Raw genomic sequence first — 22,040 nt, 5'->3', positions numbered from 1 at the left:
GACGGAGCCGGTGCTCGCGCCGGTGATGACGGAGCTCGACGACGACGACACGGCCCTGGAATGGGCGCGCAGGGACTCCATAGCGATGGAGAAGGAGCGCCAGGAGAAGGCGAAGGAGCGCCAGTGCGCCGCCCTGCTTCGCTTCACGGAGCGTCGACGCGGCCGCGACAAAGGCGGAGTCGTCGTCATCTACGACAGCGACGATGACGACGACGACGATGCGCCGCCACCAGTCCGCCATGGCGACGCCGGGCAGGGGTCCAGCAGGGGCGCCCGCGTCAAGGAGGAGAAGGCCGACGACGACGATGGCAGCGACGGCAGCGACTTCAGCCAGTTTTTCTTTTAGATTAGTTTATGTATATGTGCTATGTAATGAAAATCCGCGAACTTCGCCGAAATATGCCGAAATTTATCGTGTTTGGCCGAAATTTATCGTATTTAAGCCGAACTTCTTTTATTCTAAAACGTGCCTGAGGGCGGCCCTGGGGCCGGCGGCTGGGGACCAACTCACCCCCAGGCCCAATTTTTATGCCGGCTCACCCTCAGGCGGCGATTTTAGCCGCCCCCTAGGGGGCCAACGGCTGGAGATGCCCTTAGGCCCCAGGCGCCCCGGGCAATGGGGTGTAGCTGAAGAACTCTTTGTTGACTATAGCTAGCTACTTCAACTACTGTTCTGCATTGTCGCTACGAGGCCTGGCTGGGGTGTATGCTAACCCTAGCGTTGCTGTTGCACGTAGATGTGGGGGGCACCGACCCTGTTTTTCTTTGAATTTCAATTTTGTGTCTGCTATATCTTTTGTACCAAAAGTGCAAATTTAAATTCATGCAATAAATCAAGTTGAGATTATGGATCGCGAAGTTATCATGCGTCCGAGCACAACTGGCAGGTGTCTGCCCCGTGCCTATGCGCTCCTGTGAATTTCCGAACTGTTGTGTGAAGGGGATCAAGCCGCCCGAGACTACACGAGAGCTCCGCGGTCGGGTGCGAAAGGCGAGTTCACCTACCTTTTTTCGTATTCATCGGGATAGAAGGGGGAAGAGGAAAGAGAAGAGTACGTCAACCTCGGTTGGTAGCGTGTGTGTGTGTGGAGTATATTCCCTCATTTTCGGTCGCTTGATTACCCCTACTCCTGTTAGGAATACTAGTTGGAATTGAAGCCGGTGATAAGGTGGATCGGGTGCACGACGCATGCTGCCTGCAAAGAGTGTGGAAGGGAGGAAGGTGGCAAGGGCGTTGGTGCTGGTACATTCATATGGATGTCCCCGATCCGGCAGCACGCTTGGTATTGTTGGTCCGCTAATAACTTCTGCAACGAATTCATAGACCCATCAACCGCGAGTGCCACCCAGACCCAGCTAACCACTACTAGCCGCCGACTTAACTTTAACAGCCCCCAGCGGCTACGTGCACGTCGACGTGGCCCATCGCATGCATGCAGGACGAACAATGTTGGCATGTTCGTGTTTGGGATTTATTTTTTGTGAGCCTGTGTTATTTCACCGCCTTCTCTCTCTCTATAGGAGTCATTCACATCGCATGTGGACGAAAGCAATTGGATCCGTAGGGCGGGGCCGCGAGGTGGAAGAAGTGTCCGACCGGGCGGGCGCGGCGATAGGGTCGTTTGGTGCGGCAGGGTGGGTGAGACGTCGTACGTCAATGCTCGGCTGGATACCTTGATGGAGGACAGGGGAGCATGCATGTGCAGGCGGAACGACCCGCCACCAAAGCGCCACCGCGACGGACGGCCACAGCGGCTACGCGACGTACGCGCCGTCCGGCGACGGGGCACGTCGTTACGTACGTACGTGCATGGATGGGTCCAATCAAAGCACCAGTCGATTTGGTGGTATGCTAGTACGTATTACCAGACGGACGCAGCGACGGGCGGAACCTGCTCTTGCTCTCAGCTACCGGAACTGCACTGCACTGCACAGGAGGGCATGGGCGTCTCTCCCGATCGGCGCACGGTACAAGTGAAGTGAGCTCCAATTTACCGCCTGGATATGAATACGGGTGGCGCGGATCACGAGACTGCGCCATGCCCTCTGCCATTGGACGGACGCAGCGAGCTTGGCTTTGCCTGACCGACACCGTACGTGCAGCGCGTACACGCGCGCGGCTCGCTGTCCTCACGGCAGCCCGCGTCGGCGTCGTGGTCACTCGCCGTTGTGCACGTACGTGACCGCGACGCGTCGTGGTGCGCGCAGGAGGAGCCTCTCGGGTGCTCCGCACGCGGCCAGCGCTTGCATTTTTTACGTGACGAGCCGACTCGAATCCATCTTCGTCCTACCTATATCTATGGAGGCACTAGCTAGGTTGGTGTCCATGGTCCGTATGATGCACGAGTATCTGATGCGTGCAACCCATAATAAATGCGCGCGTGTACATTGGAGCAACTCCAACGGGCCGGCCGACCCAAACGGACGGCAATTTCGTCCGTTTTTTGTCTATTTAGATCGGCCAGACGGATACGAATACCTGCTTCGGCATTTGGGTCGGCGCCTACGCCCAACGCTGGCCGATACCCATTTTGACGGCGCCAAAAAAATGAACATATACATATTAAAAAAAGAGAAACAACATTAATTAAACATTAAAACCAATCACGAAGACCGGCGAGAGTCCACGCGTCCACATATTTGCATTTAAAAAAACAGCCTAAACTACAAGGCGGCGCGCTGCTCCAGTCGTCGTCGTCGTCCTCGGGGTCCGTGAGGTCGATGAGCGTCGGCGCCGGCCCGGCCCAGGCGAATGCCGTGTTCCAGAGTGCCGCCATGTCAGTCTGTGCCGACGCAGGCAGTGCCGGGGCACCGGGGGGGGGGGGGGGTGCGGCCGCCTATGCAGCCGCGGCCTGGCGCGCCTCCTCCTCGGCCTCGCGCTCCTCCTCCTTGAGGTCGCACTCGAGCATCTCCTCGTACTCGCCGCGACGACGCTCCTCTGCCAGCCAGCGCTGGCGCCACATCTCGAGGTACGCCTGCTCCTGCGCCGGCGTCGCCTCCAGCCAAACCGATGGCGCGAACACCCACTCGTGCACCACTCCATTCCAGGAGAAGCGCGCGATGGGCTCGGGCTGCGGCTCCGGCCCCGGCTTGATAGGGGACGGCGGGGCCACCGGCGGCACCACGCTGTCGCCCGTCGCGGAGAGGGCAAGGGCATGCGCCGTTGCCGCCTCGTAGCGGGGCTCCTCTTCCGTCTCCGCCGCCTCCGTTCTGCGCCGCTCGTCCTCCTCGCTCTCCCGGTAAACGGCCACAAGGGCCGCCTGGTCCTCCTCGCGGACGACGAGCGTCGTTGGCCTCCGGTCGACCTCGCGCACGCCCCATCGCCTCGCCTCCTCGTGCTCGAAGGCGAACCACCTCGCCCAGTTGGGCGAGTCGGTTGCGTAGGCCTTGTCGAGGCGCTGCTCCGGCATCAGCAGCGCCCGCCGGCGCCGCACCTCCACCGCGTGAGCACGAGCCGTCCGCGGTGCCGCCGGCACTGGGATCCTATCTGGATCCAGATGCCAGTCGTGCGACAGCGTCACGTCCGGATATGGCAGAGGCTAGCGGTTCTGTCAGTGCACTCCGCTTGGTGCACTGGCACGTTGACGCGCTGCCTCTGTCGGTGAGGCGCCGACGGAGGTGGGAAGAACTCGGAGGGGAAAGGGGTGGCGGGGGACTTGCTCTTGGCCTTGCTGCAGCTGGCGCCGGAGAAGAGACCCATCTCACTGTGGTTGTGGTGACTAGGGTTTGCCGGCGACGAGGGAGCAAAGGTGGGCAGATGTGGACGGCGAGTATGGATGAGGACGGCCCCGCTGCACGGTCGGCTTAAAAAGGACGAGCGTCGTCGCTGACGTGTGGGCCCGTCATCATAAATTAAGCTGACCGCGTGGGCAGCGGGTAGTTGAACGGCTGCCATGTGCGGCGGATAGCGAGAAGGCGTGCGAAGCGTCCGTTCGGCGTCCGCGCCGACGCATTTAAGGCCCAAATAAGGCGCAAATTTAGGCCACAAATGCGTCGGCGGACGCGATGCGAATGTAATTTTGGTTTGGGTCGGCGCGTTGGGCTGCTATTTTTGTTCGCACCGATCCAAACGGACACAGACGGACGAAATGGATCTGCCCTTTGAAGTTACTCTTGAGGTCTTGTACATCCTAGAAATAATACTCCCTTCCACGGGGTCTTGCTGCCTACATCTACATGCATAGATTATACCCCTTATAATAGGAATGATATGTGTGCTGTGGCTCTGGACCACCACACACTGCGAACTCAGTTTCCACATTTTTACCAACATGGAGCATTTGATTCCGAAAGGTAGTTACCGCATTTACCACGTGCTACTTAGCATGGGAAAACACACACACTCTCTCTCTACTTTTTTTCTGCAACTATAGTATGGAAAAGCTTTTGACATGCGGCTAATAATCATCATGTAAATGACAGTTTCCATTACAAGAAAGCACTTGCTCATGTGGCCTAGTCGTGGCACGAAAACTTTATTTATAGAAAAAAAATTATTTCTGGGTGCGGCTAGGTCTGGACTTAACCAAGTCGCAGTTTAGTATCATAACATGTAAAAAATGACTAAACATAAAATTTTGTACGATCTCAATGTAGACATAAAATGTGGCTAGGTTTCCCCCGGGGGTGTGAATCAATAGAAAAAGAAAAAATTCAGGTGGAGGGCTTTGCCCTCCCCCGGCGACCTTAATAAAAAAACACTGTTTATTTATTTATTTATAGAACGAGCTAATCTTTGCGCCTAGTCGTGGCACGAACACTGGTTTTGTTTGATCCTCCAAGCCCTGTTCAAAGGTCAAGGATCTTTCCCTCGTCACCTTTTTTTATAAGAAAACAGCAATCTCCGGCAGTACCATAGATTGGATGATTCTGGCCACATTTCGTTTCTACACACGCCGAATAGGGACGCGTACACACATGACATATATAGGGCTAGCTAGAGCTGCTAGGCCGGGAGTAATGATTCCGGTACGGCACGATTGATTCCAAGCATGGTGGGTGCCTAGAAATTTATGGAATCCTATCATCGGCTGGCTGGATGATGGGATGAGACGCGATGCGACGGCGACGGCGACGGACCGGCCGGGGCACCAGCTCAGCTTCCTCGTGGCCGACACGATTAAAGACGCGCCTCCCTCCTCCCTCCCTGCCAGCAGCAGCAGCCTATCTCGTCCATCGTCTCGTCTCTCGCCGCTGCACCGCCGCGATGTCAAGTCCCGTCTGCGGACATGTCCAGATTCCGACTGGCCGGCCGCCCTCGCGCGCGCCCAAAGCGATCGAGGGGATGGGTCAGGAATACCGAATCACAACTGGATTGGTTAACCTTTTCATGCCAAATGACATTCTTGCCCCTCGTCTTTATTATGGAGTTGAAAAAAAAGATATATCATCCGATCGAAAAAGGGAATTCGGGCTGCGTCGTTGGTTCAGGCGTTTGAGTCGGGTTTTTGTGATTTATTTGTAGGAAACATGATGAATTCTGATGCTTCGTCGGGCGAGAAGGATGAACCGACGGCAACACCGGCTGAAGGAGGAAAGCCAAATTGTGTGAAGTCTTTTCTTGAGAAAGAGGAAAGGATTCTTCTTTTGCTTATTCCTAGTAACCCAGGATTTTCTTAGTTCAGTTAATTACTACTCCCTCCGCCTGGAAATACTTGTCCTAAAAATAGTTGTATTTAGACTTATTTTAGTTATAAATACATCTATTTTATCTATTTCTAAGACAAGTATTTTCGGACGGAGGAAGTATTATTCAATATAGATAAATATTCATGTAGATTTGTTGATTATTATAACCTCCGTCCTACTTTACTAGTCCCGTTGGTATTTTTGGACATATTTCGACCATGGTAATAAAATATAAGATATATGTAGAAAAAGTAATATCACTGAAGACTACATTTAAATAAGGATCCAACAATAAAATTTTGTGACATTTATATTTTTCCAGTCAAATATGTGATCAAACTTGATTCAAAATACGATGAGAACTAATAAACACGGAGGGAGATAGTATCTTCAAGATAGCTAAACGTTCAACAAATAAACAAGCGCGAAAAACAAACAAAGCTGCAGTAGTAAGTCACCATCAACAGATCATGAATCAATCCTGTAGTAACTTGGCCTGCTTACCTGGATCCTAGCTAGCCACACCCAGGGCCGGCCCTGGCATTCCAGAGGCCCTTGTGCGAACTGAGAAAATGGGCCCTTAAACTATACAATAGACAAAAAAAACTTTAATGTACAGCAAAAAGTCATTATAAAAGCAAGCATAAATTTCATTAGCAAATATGGTCTTAATACACCACGGTCCACGGATATGTCAAATGATTACAAGATTATGATACACGCTCCAACAACCCCAAGTCTTGTCTGAACTCTTAACTAGATTGTTCTCAATTCTTGATCCAACAGGACAGAAGCTACAACTCCAGCTCTAGCAGTCCATCCACAAACGTGCATCAGCAAACATCAGGAGCCACCTGAAAAATACACAAAAAAGAAGTGAATGGCATACTCAAGAGAAGCGACACCTTCGAGCATTTTTAGAGGCAAAATCACTAATAATAGTGTCAAGATCAATGTTGTCCAACATATGTTTCTCAATACAGCACATGGCCAAGCCATTCAATCTCTCTTGTGACATAGTTGATCTCAAATAGTTCTTTCGTAATTTTAGTTTTGAAAAACTTCTTTCAGCAGATGCTACAGTAACAGGAACAGTTAAGAGGATTCGATAAGCAATGGACACATTTTGATAGCAATCTGCAGCTCTAACAAAATCAAAAATCTCATCCGCTGACATTAATCTATTTGGTAAAGTCATTTGAAGCACTCTTAATTCAGAATAGAAATCATCTAAATTAACATCTGACAAGCTACCATGAGAATACGTATTTGAAAATTTAGTGCAACATTCTCTAAGTTCTTTATCATCCAAAGACTTCAATTTTTCGGAGTTGAACAAGAAACCAAATATACTTTCAAATGACTTCAAATCCTCAAATCTTTTGGTTAGTGAAGCAATCGCTACATCTATCATGACTAGAAAATATTTAACTCTAAAGGACTCCTCCTCGGCTTCTTGCGCTTCTGCATTTATAACCTTTTCTTCATCGTCATTATTTTCATCAAAGTGTCTTTTTCTCGTAACACGACGTTTTGTCAGAAATCTAGGTTCAATATCCATGGTAGATGCAATAGATTTTGCAATATTTAAACTAGATGTAAAGCCATCAGTTCTGTACTTCTGAAAAAATGAGATTGCACCTTCAATTTGCTTAAGGGTAGTGTCAATGCAAACAAATTTAGACTGCAACTTCTTACTTATAGTGTTTATGGTAAATCAAACGTCATGCCAAATGACCATACCAAGTAAAAATTCAAAATTCGTAAGTGCAGTAACCAAAGAATGTGCATCGCTCTTAGTTTTTGGGTCATCACTAGAAGTTCTTTCCAATTCCAATAAAGCTAACAATATCTGAGGAGCTTGATACCGAATAGCTTGGACACTTTTTATTCGACTCTCCCAGCGAGTATCACACAAAGGTTTCAAAGTTAGATCTTTAACTTTATTAACCAATACCTCCCATCTTTTAGTAGAACCGGAAAACAATGTATAGATTCGTTGCACAACTCCGAAGAAGGTAATAGATTTGCTACATGATTTTGCCATGTCACAAATTGTAAGATTGAGGCTATGACAGGAACATGGCATGTACAATGCTCTAGGATTTATTTCAAGCAAACGTGTTTTAACACCTTGATGTTTTCCTTTCATGTTAGAACCATTATCGTAGCCTTGACCTCTAACATCATAACATTCAAATCAAGAGATTTAAGGGCACCTACTAACTCATTGAAGAGTCCTAGTCCAGATGTATCATCCACCTTCAAGAACTCTAGAAAATAATCTTCTATTTTTGTAGTGTTACTTGACATGTTTACACACCTCACAATTAGAGTCATTTGTTCTTGATGGCTTACATCAGGGGTACAGTCTAGAATTACAGAGAAATATTTGGCATCCTTAATTATCCTTATGATAGTGTTTTTAACACCTTGTGCAAGAATATCAATCAGCTCATTTTGAATCTTATGGCCAAGATAGTGATGATGAATTTCACTATTTTGAATACACCTAATATGGTCCTGCATTATAGGATCAAATTCTGCCATCATTTCTATTATTCCCAAAAATTTACCATTGTTATCTTGATAAAGTTTCTCATTCGATCCTCGGAAAGCCAAATTATGTTTAGCAAGAAACTTCACAGCAGCAACAATTCTTATTAAAACTTGTCTCCATCGCTCTTTTTCTTTTGAAATTTCTTGCTGCAAATCTTTGTCAATTGTTTGATTTTTATTTAGTCTCAGCCTTATCTCATTACAAGTATTCATGTTAGTGATATGCTCAATACTATTCTCATGAAGTTTGAGCCTCTGGCTAAGATGTTGCCAATCACTTAGTCCCTCGGATGCTAACAGACTTTTGTTACCTTCCGATTTGAACAATTTGCAGCAAAAACAGTAAACTTTATTCGCATCCTTAGAGTACACCAACCATTTCCTATCACTAACCTGCCCATTACTTAGGTTTCTTGAGTAGTAGGCATTTGAAAAATGTCTACCGTTATCATCTAGATGATACACAAGATTTAAATCCCTTGTAGGCCCTTTCTCTATTAGAATGTCTCTTGATTTATTGTCAAGAATTTCCCAAGTTCTAGGGTCATGAATATCTAAACTAGAAGATTTGTGTCCATCTTCTTTAGGATTTTCAGTATCAGAAACATTCTCATGGCCACCCAAATTTGTAGAATCGTCGATGTCAACATTTTCCTCCACTAAGTTTTCATCAGATTGTTCTTCTTCAACACTATGAACAGCTAATACCTCTGGATTCTCGGCAGTGGATTTTTTTTAAAACGAATTTACGGATAGCACCCTTTTGAGTTCCAATGAATTCATTTACAAGTTTCTTCTTTTTCCTTTTCGCACAACCAGATAAATGCTTTTTTGGCAACATGCTTATAGAAAATGGAGAGAGAACACCTGAAATCTTATCTTCTTGAATCCTGTCCTTGGTCTCTTGGAGTAAATATAAGAAATCCCAGTATCCCACGCTGCTCTACACTGCTCTAGATTGCCATGGCCGGTCCTAGAATCAAGCAGGTTAAACATCAGCACATGAATCCATCATAAACAGAAAATAGACAAGGGGAAAAATGGAGATACAACAAGAGGGGGAGGGGGGGATTGAGATGCAAAAAATTAGGAGGACGTGCCTGGACTCCATGTCTCCACTCTCCACCGCCGAACAGTCGGATCCTGACCGGCTCGCCTCTGTGGATTCGTGTTCCTACCAGGGCACAGGGTGTGTCGCCGCTGGCCGGCTCGCCTCTGTGGATCCGTTCGCCGGGGCCCTTGGGGTATTTGTAGGATGCAAAGAAACCCACTAAGTGTGATACTAACGGAAAATTCATTAATTAGCTTGGGGAGTTGGGGTCGTGGCCTCTTAGGAACTCGGGCAAGGGGCAATGAATTGGATTTGGGAAAGAGGAAGAAGATGAGAATGGGAAGGAGTCGAGCCAGAGTTAAGGAGACGATTGGTTTGCGGCTGGCGGCGTGTTTCTGGGGGACTGGGAGACACGGCGTGGCTGCTCGCTTCTTCACGGGCTGGGCTATTTCCCTTGCGTACTAGTACTATTTTTCCTTTTGTGAATATAATGTATATACTATACATGCACAGGGTAGGGCCCCTGCTCGGGCTGGGCCCTAGGCCGTCGCACTCGCCGCCATGGCCCAGGGCCGGCCCTGGCCACACCTAAGTGCTCCATTATTAACAAACATTGGTCTGGCCAGCCTTTCATTGGTGCAGTAGGAAGACTTGCTTGATGCTCATGCCTGAGAAGTGGGGTAACCTCGTTATCTCTGGACCTATCCCCTGCTTGACTGGTAGAGCAAAAAGGCCCATTGGGCGGTGCAAATCTTGTTCGATGTCTTCTGGCTGGCATCATTTGCTTGCGCTTGTAATTTCCCCGGCCCGGTTGGTGGCTAATGCACAGTGCAACCACAGTGCACAAGACTACAAGTGGGACTAGTGCCAAAAATGAGATGTTTTTCCAAGAGTAAAAGTAAACCCAGCGCAGCTAGCACTAAGCAACGAATCCTGGATCTCTCTATGGTAACAGGAGGCCACGTAAAATTGCCGCTCTGGCGAGACCAGACAGCTCTTTCTTTAAGATACCAATAATGCTAGACATATAAAGAGTTACACGCAATTACATGCTGACTAAAATTTTCTTCTCTATTAACTAATCACAAACTTGCCCCTCCCCCCTCCCCCTCTAATTTTCAGGATGGATGAACCGCCTCCCCATCTATTGACCAATCAAATTAATTTTTTTTATAAAACCTGATAACTTGGTTGTACGTGTAGCATTATTCTTAAAGATACTCCTCCAAAACCGGCAACAGTTGAAGAATGTCAAAATTATGTGTGATATGCTCCACGGCGCCACGCAACACGTACATACAAAGACGTGTCACCGCCGACGCCGAGCCGGCCGCTCTAGCTCATTTGTCTCTCTCCCATCCCTCGCGCCCGCACGTAGCACGGTCGCATCTCCACGGCGCGCGGCCGCGTGTGCACCGCATGCAAGCAGTACTACAGTACAACCAGCACACCGGTGCGTGCGTGTTAAGGCGGCCGAGTCCCGATGCGATTGGGTTTGGGCAGGAAGGAAACCGGTGGGCTGGCCTTGTCCTTTCCGTGCTCATCATACTCGACATGGGCGGTGCGCATTATGGCACCGTTGGTTGGTTGGGTGCACCAGTACAGCATTCCCTTTTCGTTACGGGGGACGCCGGGGCCCCTCTCCCGTCTCAACAAAGTTGCACCACTTGCATTGCATACCAGCTGGAGGTCTTTGCCCGAGTAGATGGAGGTCAAAGCTAGTTTTTGATAATCACCACGAAGGATCCATGTGCGAGGCGTATGTTGCAAGTAAAAATTAAGACACCCGCAACGAAGGATGGCTACTCGCTAGCTTTCTGGTTGGTGTGTGGATGGAGGTGAGATGACTTTTCCGTGCCGGGGGCCCCGGCAGTGGCCGGTTTGTCTTTGGAGATGCAACTGTTGCTAGGAGGAGGACCAATCACGCCGTGATCATTTGTTTCGTCCGTCCCGGCCGGAGAACGCAACTACGTATACGCGGTACGCCCCCATCCCGTCACTTGATGTGTCCTGTTCAAACGCATCGGCCAGTGAGTAGTGGTGGCCTAGGTTGATGCGACGTTCACGTCTCGACGTGGTCAAATCTACAGGAGTAGCGGTACAAAAACAAAATAGGCATGGACGCGTCGTGCGTGCGTGCATGCATGCATGGCCAGTCTCCGGTCAATGTTTACGTACGCTTTGCCCACTCCCTGAGCCCCCAGGCTACCAGAAATGAAATTCCATATACGACGCGCAAGTCCTCTGGATCACGCAGAAAATCAATCAACTCCGTGTACGTGCGACAACCTCATGCTAGCCTATCTCACTCCTACGAGGAGGAGGAGGCCCTGGTCCCCTGTGGAAGACCGTGTAGGCAGGTGCATCCTATGTAAGAACTTCGGTTTCCGGGACGTCGCCGCCGTGGCTTCCCGGCCACGGCCATGTCGTCCGCGCCGTAGAGCTTCTCGGGCCGGTCATGCCGTTTGGATGGACGCTGCTACGCCAAAATCGTCGCGCTCTCCATCATTCCGATGGAGCTAGCGGCCTTAGGTCGATGCACATGTCCTCTCCTCCTCCTCCCGTCCCGGGCAGCCGGGCAGGGACCGGGCTAGCTGCCTGTGTGGACCGTGCGAGAGTAGTGTAGCATGGCACTGGCTGCTGCTGCTGCATGCGACCTGCGAGGCCATGCATGCATTGTCGCGCTACAAAATGATGGGACGTACTACCAGCCACAGTACACGTTCGAGTGCTACGACCCGATCGATCGCCATCCGACGTACGTACACGTACATGTACGAAGCTTTTTTGCGTACTCGGCCACAGTAGGCGACTGCGATTTGCCTCAACGTTTGTTTCAAGCGGCACATGTGGCTAACAGTCAGTCACCAGTGCTCCTACCTAGGTCCGGGTAGCACAAGTAAAATGCTTTGATCTGTGATCTCCTACTGTAGATCATGGAGATGATCCATTTTTTAACATGGGTAACGTGTAAGCACGAATTAGGTACGTGCAGCAGACATTCATCCGGTGCAACTAATACCACCCAGGTGACAAATGGCCGTGCATGTGTCACGTTGTGCTGCAGATACGTCCTAGAAAAACATGCGTGCACACTGACACTGTGCGGCTATGGCCTCACGAAGGACTCGCCTCGTAGCTAGCAGTTGCAGGCCGGAGCAGCTGGCGAGGAAGACGCCAGGGGAAGATTTCCTTTTCTTCTCCTCCTCTTCCACTCAAGATCATTCAAATTCTCATCAATATGAAGGGCTGACCACACCTGCCGTGTGGTTCCAGGGGAAGATTTCCAAGAGAAGCAGCTGCAGGAGGTGGGTCTTGTTTTGGGACTATGAGTATGATCCTCTCAGGCATGGCAATATCAATGAAATTGGTGATGGAAGTAGTTAGATACGCACCACGACGATGTACATGTAACTCTCTATATTCGGTCGCTGCAAAAAAAATTCCCTATATTCGGTTTATCCGGTCTACATGGTACGGTTTATATTGTTTTTTGATTTATATAATATTAATGCTAAGGTAAATACGGTTTGAAATTAAAATACGGTCCAGTTTCGATATGTAGCAAATTATTTTGGTATGGTCAGTATATACCATAATGTTAAACAATTTACAAACATATGACTCAAACACACATGATTTTATAGAAACCGTACATAACTACTTCCTTCGTCCCACGTAAGACGTTTTTTTACATTCACACACCTTAATTATCATATCTTAAATCCATATAAACTCATGCAACTACGCCGATGCATTACACACATCGTACGGCTACTCCATCACTACTAACATGCCATTGGACTATAAAAAAATTGGCATGTTGGACTGTGGTGGAGATCATTCATGGCTGCCCTTGCCCTTCTCGGCGTCCTTGCCGTAATTCTAGAGGAAGTACCGGTCGAAGACGAAGTAAGGACCGAGTTGGATCTGCTCGTCGTCAGAGCTGTCTTCGCCGTCGCTGTCCTCCTTCTCCTTCTTCGGTGGCAGTCCGGCCATGGCACAGACGGCCCGATTCTGCTCTCCGGCGAGGGCGCACGTGTTCCTCCACTGTCGTTTCTTCACAATGCAGGCGTAGATGGCTTCCTCCTCTGCGGCTACCCGCGCCGCCGCATCAGCCGCCTCTGCCGCCGCCATTTCCGCCTCGATACGGGCCTTGGTGGCCTTTATCCTCTCCTTCCCACGACGGGTTGTCCGTTCTCGGTGGGACTCATAGTCTGACCGACCGGTGATTGAGAAGGAGAGATTTTCCGGCTGCCGGGATCGCGATGATCTAGCCCCAAAGGACCCGAGTGCCCGTTGAGCCGACGCTATGGAGTCGCGTCGGAAAAATCCGTTCGTCGACCGGACGCTGTCCTCCTGGGAGCGGTGGGGTGTAATGCGGACCGCCATTGCTTCCTCCAACCCGGACGGGATGACATCCCAGTCGACGGATCCGGACTGGTGGAGTCAGATCCGCCGCCCGCCATGCCGGAGACGGTCGGAAAAAGCCGGAGGTGAGCTCGGGTGGTGGAGGGAGTGGATGGGATAGGAGTGCGAAGTGGCTTGGGTTTGGCCCGGCGAGCGGATGTGGACGAATATATGTGGGGTCGGGTGGACCAGCGTGGGCGGGTTCAACGTGGCAGACGCGCGTGGTCGCCCCCATATCCGCCTCATATTTAAGCTGGATATGAGGGGTGCCGGTCAGCCCGGGCGTTTGAAGCGCGTTTGAGGCGTCCGTCTGAGTCGAAATTTCGTGACCGGTCAATGACCGGGCGGACCGCCCGCGCGTTTGAGGTGGGTTTGAGGCGCCCGGTTGTAGATGCTCTTAGCATTTATCAAGAGAAGAATGACCATGTTACGAGAAAAATAGATGTATTTAATAGCGAATATGACTCCTGTAAAATAAAGTAAAAATAATTATATGATTGTTCGTCTCAAGAAATATAAATATATGTTTTACTTTGGTTTATCAGTTAACAATTCGGTTTTTTATATATACCACAAAAAATAAAATTAAAAATAAAAACAGTACGAAAAGTTCATACCATAAAGAAACCAGAAACTATGAAAATTATCTGGTGTCTAGTTTTCCGGATCTGTTTTAAAATGCACAGAGTACATCTCTCCCTGTGATACCGTGTTACTTTGTGTGCTCTCCAACACAAATACTGCTGTTAAGACCTATGGAACACATGCGGAAATATGTTTTTTAAACCCACCCATATATTAATTAGAGAAACCAAGATTCTTACAATCATTCATTACAGAGATAGCCACGCAGGCCGGAACACTATTACATAAGACACCATCTGTCCTGGTATTATAAAAAAATAGCAATCTCATGCAAAAATATGTTGGTTCTAAATGGTTTGAACAAAGCAAAAACGGACGTTGATTAGGAGGGTTAGTGATATCAGTACGATTTTATGTCAGCACATAGCCGAACTAAGAAAGAACTGTTTTCGCGAACCAACCTGTGGTTGAGTTGGTTAGGTGGATAGTGATATCCCCAACCCACCAGGGTTCAAATCCTGATGCTCGCATTATTCCTGAATTTATTTCAGGATTTCCGGCGATGCGCTTTGAGTGGGAGGAAACGTTTCCGTCGACGACGAGGCGTCTACGGTGACTTCGTAAATCTCAAGATAATATGCCGGCTCAGTCTTTCGGAGGTGCTCATAGGGATAGGGTGTGCGTGTGTGCGTTCATAGGAATGAGTGTATGCGCGTGTATATGAGCGCTTGTGTTTGTACTGATGCTCAAAAAAAAAAAGAACTGTTTTCTTCCATACAACTCCAACAAAAGCTCAACAACTTGTCAAGTTGCAATACTTATCATTGATCCAATTACCTCATTGGCCACACAGGACATCTCCACATACATATACAATGCTGCAGATCTCGAGTCCGTGCACACACGGTTAAACTAGCAACACTATGCTACGCACTTTGATTCTTTCCCTAGTTAGTTTAGCTAGGGGGTGGCTTTGAGGGATTCCACGCGAGACATACTTTACGCTAAATACCAAGTAATCTTACCACTAACATACTCCCCCACTTGCTTAAGTTACTAGTACCGGCATGATATAAGAATGATGGCTGGCAAGCGAGTGATCGAGGATGCGTGACGAGACTTGAGGAGGAGAAGAGAACAAAAGAGAAGTCCTGCGAGTGAGATTGGGTGGAACCCGACGGATGCCGCTGCGTGCTTAATTTACACGCTCCCACGCCAGCCCAGCAAGAAACCAACGCATCGAGATGCCGACCAACACGCAACTAATCTTTGCATGGGTGAGGTTTGTTAACTGCATGCTTTGCTTCTTGGAGAGATGGGAAAAAAATCCCAAAGCTATCTTTTGCATCAAGGTAAAAACCTCTCTCCGCTGGCTTTCCGGATCGGAATCGTTTTCCGGACCGAAGAGGGCTCGAGGCGCACGCACTGCCCTGCCCCCGGCCTCACGTGAGCCTCAAAATGTGCAGCCAGCGCCCACGTAACTTCAACGGCGGTGAACATGTCCGGTTGTCTGCTGCATGCTCTTCTCTGCTCACACGGTAAGTCAGTAACAAAACTACTGCAGCGCTGCTGCGCTAGTGCATAGTACTGTTAGTATGGCCAGTAGAACAGATATGTAGGGTAACATTTCTCTCTTCTCTTACTCTGTTTCTGGACGAACTTACTCTTTTGCAGGGTAAAATGGAGCTTGATTACCATAGCTAGTATGTGACCCCAGTAAAAACGGGCTTGCTAGTAGCTTTTGGGCCAGCTCCACGGAAACCCTAGGTGGCAGGAGGAAGACATGATTAGGGGAGCCCCGTGGGGCAGTGTGGTTGCTCCAACTAAACACTTTTTAACCCTACTTTGGGAGGCCGTTTCTCGGTAACCGAGGGGTGATGCGTGCCTACGCCGGCTCGCATGGACATGGGATGGGAATCTTGGTTTTGTTTACGCCGCACCGGGTTGCGTGCTGGCCTTCTCTGCATGGTCCCCGCGGGGTCGGGTCGGGATTTGTGACCGCGCCAAAGCGAAAATTGACTACACGCGCTCCATGAGTGCGTGCCCAATTATATTGTGTCCGAATGGTAGGAGAAAGGTTTACTCAAATATCTCTCTGGGCCCCGGTGGCAATAGCGTTTTTCTTCGATTGTATGGGCAGCACAGTGAAAAATTCGAATCTGAGCCCGAGCTCATCTGCACCTGCGCTCACGAAAAAAATCAAAATAAATACTAGAAAATTTTTAAAAATTCCAAAAAAAATTTGGTTGGTGGACAATTTGATGCGTGAGGTACGCTCCAATTTTCAAAACATTTGGACTTCTGTGCAGCTCTCAGCAAAAAAGACAAATCGGAGATCTGTAAAAATGTGTACTGTTCATATACTGTTCTGGTCTGATTTGTCTTTTTTGCTGAGAACTGCACAGAAGTCCAAATGTTTTGAAAATTGAAGCGTATCTCACGCATCAAATTGTCTACCACCCAAATTTTTTTTGGAATTTTTTGATTTTTTTTCTGAATTTTTTTACGATTTTCTTAACCAGGTGCAGATGCACCCGGGCACCGAAACGCCGTTCTCCAGCACAGTGCCATTTATTACTACCGTCCCGTAAAAAGAAAGTGCGATGTTTGCGCCATGGAAAGTTGCCACCACTCCTACTCCTGCTTGCTTAGCTGCTCTGCCAATGTGTAGTATTTTTCAGCTCAACTGTGGATGTACTGTTCCTGTGCTGCTCGATCTCACCAAGAAATCAATCATGCCAACGAAAGATGTTTGCCCTGTTTAGTGTCAGGGACACTATTGTTATCTACAATACTTGCACCATTTCCTGCCTTCAGATGCCTGAAAGACATGTTTACACGTTGTACTGCCGGAGAGATTTACCGCGCGGTGGATTTCGATCCGATCGCCGTGAAGAAAATGAGTGTGACAGTTTGGATGCACGAGGTACTACTAATTGTGCCTTTTCACATATACAACCTGGAGAGAGCCCTAGCTTAGGATAGGATAGAGGATAGGATCGTCTCGTGTGATTAACCGTGGATTTGTTTAGCACGGTTACCATGGTTAGCGTTAGACCTGGAGCTGGAGGGAGACATCTTCCTAGGTACTGCCAGTACGCAAAACATCTCTCAATGTACCTTGGTGCTTACCCAAGCATGCGCACGCGTAGTTTACTCTTCTAGACTACTAGCTTCCATGGCTCACCTTGAAAACACAGTATTATAACGATTCTATGGTGGTGACTAGGTTACTAACGGCGCCAGGTCGCTTAACCGACAAGTGTGGCACGCTCCCAAGTTTGAGTGGTTTTGACGTGTTCTCACGTCGACAAGAGCTTCTACCATTTTATTTTTTATTTACATTAAAATAAAATACATATGGGCTTGTTAGGCGAGGTCAAATATTTGAGACCATACCATTTTGAGGAGACATCCTAGTTATCAGCATGCGAGCCGGAGGATAACCTTCGATTGCACCCCCCCCCACCCCCCCCCCCCCCCATGCCTCCCGCACGGTTTGTGCTAGCCCATGCGCGGGGCGGGCGTCCCATATTTTTTCATTTTTCAGCAACATTACAAATGTTTTGATTACATCAATTTGAAATTTCAATCTCAAAAATATTATGAATAAAAAAATGTTTGTATGTTCGAAAACTATTCTCAAATTCATAAAATGTTTGCGATTTTGGAAATGTCTTGAATTTGAATAATTTTCATGATTTTGAAAATTGTTTCCAGGTTTGGAAAAAATTCTTGAATTTTGGAAAATGTTTCTGAGATCAATTTGTCTTCTCAAATTTTGAGAAATTTGAAGTATATTCATTATTTTGAAAAATGCATGCTAATTCAAAAAATGTTCATGAATTTCGAAACATTGAGTTTAAAAACATTGTTCACGAATTTTAAAAAATGTTTCTTGAATTACAAAATATGTTAGTGAATTCGAGAAATGGTCACAAGTTCAAAATAAAAGTTCACGAGTTTGATATATGGTCAGGAATTTCAAAACATATTAATTTTTTTAAATATTATGAATTACAAAAAAATCGAAATTCAATAAATATTAGCTACAAATTTGGATATATGTTCAAGAATTCATAATATATTTACGAATTCAATAGGTATTATCAAATTTGAAAATATGTTTGTGAATTCAAAAAATGTTTGCGAAGTCAGAGATTGATTGTGAGTTTGAAAGACACGTTCACACGTAGTATTGTAGGAAAGATTTACCTTGCGGTGGATTTTTATCGGATCACCGTGCCAGAATTGAGTGCTGTAGTTAGTTGTATGCGCGAGGCACTAATTGTACCTTTTCATATATACAACCTGGAGGGAGCCCTAGCGTAGGATAGGATAGGATCATCTCGAGTGAATTAATCGCGAATTTATATAATCACGGTTACCATGGTTAGCGTTGGACCTGGAGGGAGACATCTTCCTAGATAATGGTATTACGCAGAACATCTCTCAATGGTACCTTCATACTTACCCAAGCACACACGCACATTGTTTACTCTACTAGCGTCCATGGTTTACCTTGAAAACAAAATGTAAAAATGATTCTAGTAACTAAGCTCCTATGGCCAGGTCGCATAACTGACAAGTGTGGCATGCCTCCAAGTTCAAGCTGTTGTGCGTTAGCGCATCCGTTTTCTTGCTAGACTGCACATCCTTTTTTTCAAGTGGGTTGACGTGTTCTCACATCGACATAAGGGTTTCACATCTGTTAAAAGAAACGATATATGGGCTTGTTGGGCGGGGTCAAAATATTGGAGACCCGACAATTTGGACTGATAATAATACCTATGGCTTTGTTGCCCAATATTTCTGTGAGAACAATTATCGCTTATAGCGAGATGGAAGAAGCTCTTGCATCACGCGCCATGCAAGCTGGTCGGCCCATGAGCATAAGATTCCACGCTGTAGGCCCGGTTGCCTTAGTTTTTTATTTTTTATTTCCTTTTTTTATTTCAGCGGTTTTCTTCGGGTTTTTCCCAGTGGTTGTTTTATCTTATTCTAAGTTTTCACTATTTTCTCTGTCTTGTTTTTCTTCGTTTTCCTTTGTTTTTTCTCGGTTTAAACTGCATCTTTCGTTTTCTTTGTTTGTTTCTTTGGTTTTGTTCATTTCTTTTTCTTTATCGTATTTTTCTTTGAGTTTTTTTCTTTTAAAGTGTGTTTCTTTAAAGTTTTCATTGTTTTTCTTTGGTTTTAGAACATTTTGATTGACTTCTTTTCTCGCTTTCAATGTATTGTTTGTATCATTTCCCCTTGGTTTTATATGTATACATTTTTCATGCACAAGTGAAACCTTATTTTCAATGTTGAAAAAGTAAAACACACATTCAACCTCGTTAAAATATATTTTTTATGTCTACAGTTTTTATATACATGGAGAGCATTTTATTATACATGTTTAACATTTTTAATACATTATTAGCATTTTTAAATACAATGACTAACAATTCTTGCAAATACATGTCTGATCTCTACTCTTTTGATAGACATTTAATATTTTCAAATTTAGGATTAGCTTTTTTATAATGTGAGATACATTTTATTGAAATGCATGAACATTTTAAAATGTCAAAATTTTATTTTTATATCGTATCAACTTTTTTCGCACACATTGAAACACTTATTTTATATCTTATTATTATTATCCAAATATTTAATTATTATTTTTATTTTCAGATACTTTTTTGAAACAAGTAAACATTTTTAAAATGCCTTTAATATTTTTTAATGTGCTTTCAACATTTTTAATTAAGATAATTTTTCCATTTTTTTATATTTTTTTAAATTCACTATTTTAATTTTTTATTTATTTTTATGTTTTCAATATATATACCAAAAATAGTTGTAAAAATATGTATGAAGAAAAACCGAACAAAGACAAGACCGGAGAAAAGATGAACTTACATGAAACCTACCTGGGTCGGCTCATTTCGCGACGCGTGATGTGAGGGCTCGCTCCATCTTTCAAGATTTTACTTGGGGAAGAGAGCCTAGAAGGTAACTAATGAAAAAAGTTTGTGCTAATTTTGAAGGTAAAAGATCGTAACGTGTTGTCCCAATTGAGACCAATTAGTCTTGGTAGTGTCCTATACAAGATTGCTTCTAAGGTGTTATCTAACCGTTTGAAGCAAGTGTTGCCAAAAATTATTTGAGAGAAGCAATTGCCTTTGTTCCAGGGCGTTTAATCAGTGGCAGCATTTCTGCCTCTATTTTATGAAGAGGAACAAGGCCCATAAAAACGGATTTTGTGCTTTCAAACTTGATACGATGAAGGCCTATGATCGCGTGGAGTAGGAGTTCCTGGAGGCTATAATGACCAAGTTGGGTTTTGCACCAACTTTGATTTCCCCGGTTTAGGGTTTTGTTAGTTCTATCAAGTTCTCGGTGATATTTAATGGATCTATATTGGAGGAATTTAAATCATCCCGAGGAATTAGACAGGTGGACAACCATCCCTCCTCATTTGTTCTTTCTAGTAGCGGAGGTCCTTTGTCATGATAGTCTCATTTTTGTTAAGGCCAATGTTGATGGAGCTATGGAGTTGTGTGCATTATTGGATTGCTATTGTGTTGCCTCGGGTCAGCGGGTGAATCTGTTAAAATGTTCTACAATTTTCAGTAACATGTGCAAGCAAAGTCTTAGGATGGAGGTAAAGAATGCTTTGCATGTGCCACATGAATCTCTTTCTGACAAATATTTAGGTATGCCTTCTGACGTGGAAAACTCAATAAACAGTGCCTTCAAGTATCTAAAAGATATATTCTAGGTAAAGGATGGACGGAGAAGCTTCTTATTGAATCTTTTGCATAAGCAATCCTAGTTTTATCCATGTCCTGCTTTAAGCTCCCATGTGGACTATGTCGACACATAAATGCTCTCAACACGATGTTTTGGTGGGGAAGCAAGCAGGAAGAAAGGAAGACCAGTTGGCTCTCTTGGGAGGTGATGACGAGACCAGATATGGCATTACGAAAAACATCTCTTAATGTACCTTCATGCTTATCGAAGCATCACACATAGTTTACTGTACTATACTAGCTGTCTTGGCTTACCTTGAAAACGTAATATTAAAATGATCCTAGTAACTAACCTACTAATGGTGCTATGACAACTATATTCTCTAATTTTTGTGAAAATATTGTTGAGGTATTCATGGATGATTTTTTCGTTTTCAAAACCTCTTTTGATGATTTGCTTAAGCAACCTTGATCGAGTTTTGCACAGACGTTGTGAGACTAATTTTGTCTTGAATTGGAAGAAATGCCACTTTATGGTAAACGAAGGTATAGTCCTTGGGCATAAAATTTCTGAAAGAGGTATTGAGGTAGATAGAGCTAAAGTTGATGCTATTGAGAAGATGCCATGTCCTAAAGATATCAAAGGTATAAGAAGTTTCCTTCGTCATGCTAGTTTCTATAGGAGGTTCATAAAAGACTTCTCTAAAATTTCCAGGCCTCTTACTAATCTTTAGCAAAAAAAGGTTCCTTTAGTTTTAGACGATGATTGCGTAGAAGCCTTTGAAATACTTAAGAAAGACTTAATTTCCGCACCCATCCTTCAACCACCTGATTGGAAAATCCCCTTTAAAATTATGTGTGGTGCTAGTGATTATGCTATTGGTGTTGTTCTAGGTCAAAGAGTTGATAAGAAATTGAATGCTATTCATTATGCTAGTAAGACCTTAGATAGTGCTCAAAGAAATTATGCTATTACCGAGAAAGAATTTTTAGCAGTTGTGTTTGCATGTGATAAATTCAGAGTTTGTATTGTTGATTCTAAAGTTACTATTCACACTGATCATGCTGCT

At 45.9% G+C, this 22,040-nt stretch overlaps 1 long non-coding RNA gene across 1 annotated transcript; it reads right to left on the bottom strand.

The window, feature by feature from the left end:
- Positions 1–6,257: 6,257 nt before the first annotated feature.
- Positions 6,258–9,833, bottom strand: LOC125550502 (uncharacterized). The gene is made up of 2 exons (XR_015600219.1): positions 9,288–9,833; positions 6,258–9,160 (listed from the first exon to the last, which is right to left on the bottom strand). It is a non-coding gene; the product is annotated as an uncharacterized LOC125550502 (long non-coding RNA).
- Between the last annotated feature and the right edge of the window lie 12,207 nt (positions 9,834–22,040).

Source organism: Triticum urartu, chromosome 4A (genome assembly GCF_056163025.1).
Source record: "Triticum urartu cultivar PI428250 chromosome 4A, HENAU_Tu73, whole genome shotgun sequence".
Taxonomy (NCBI): domain Eukaryota; kingdom Viridiplantae; phylum Streptophyta; class Magnoliopsida; order Poales; family Poaceae; genus Triticum; species Triticum urartu.
This window is presented reverse-complemented; position numbering and strand designations above follow the sequence as displayed.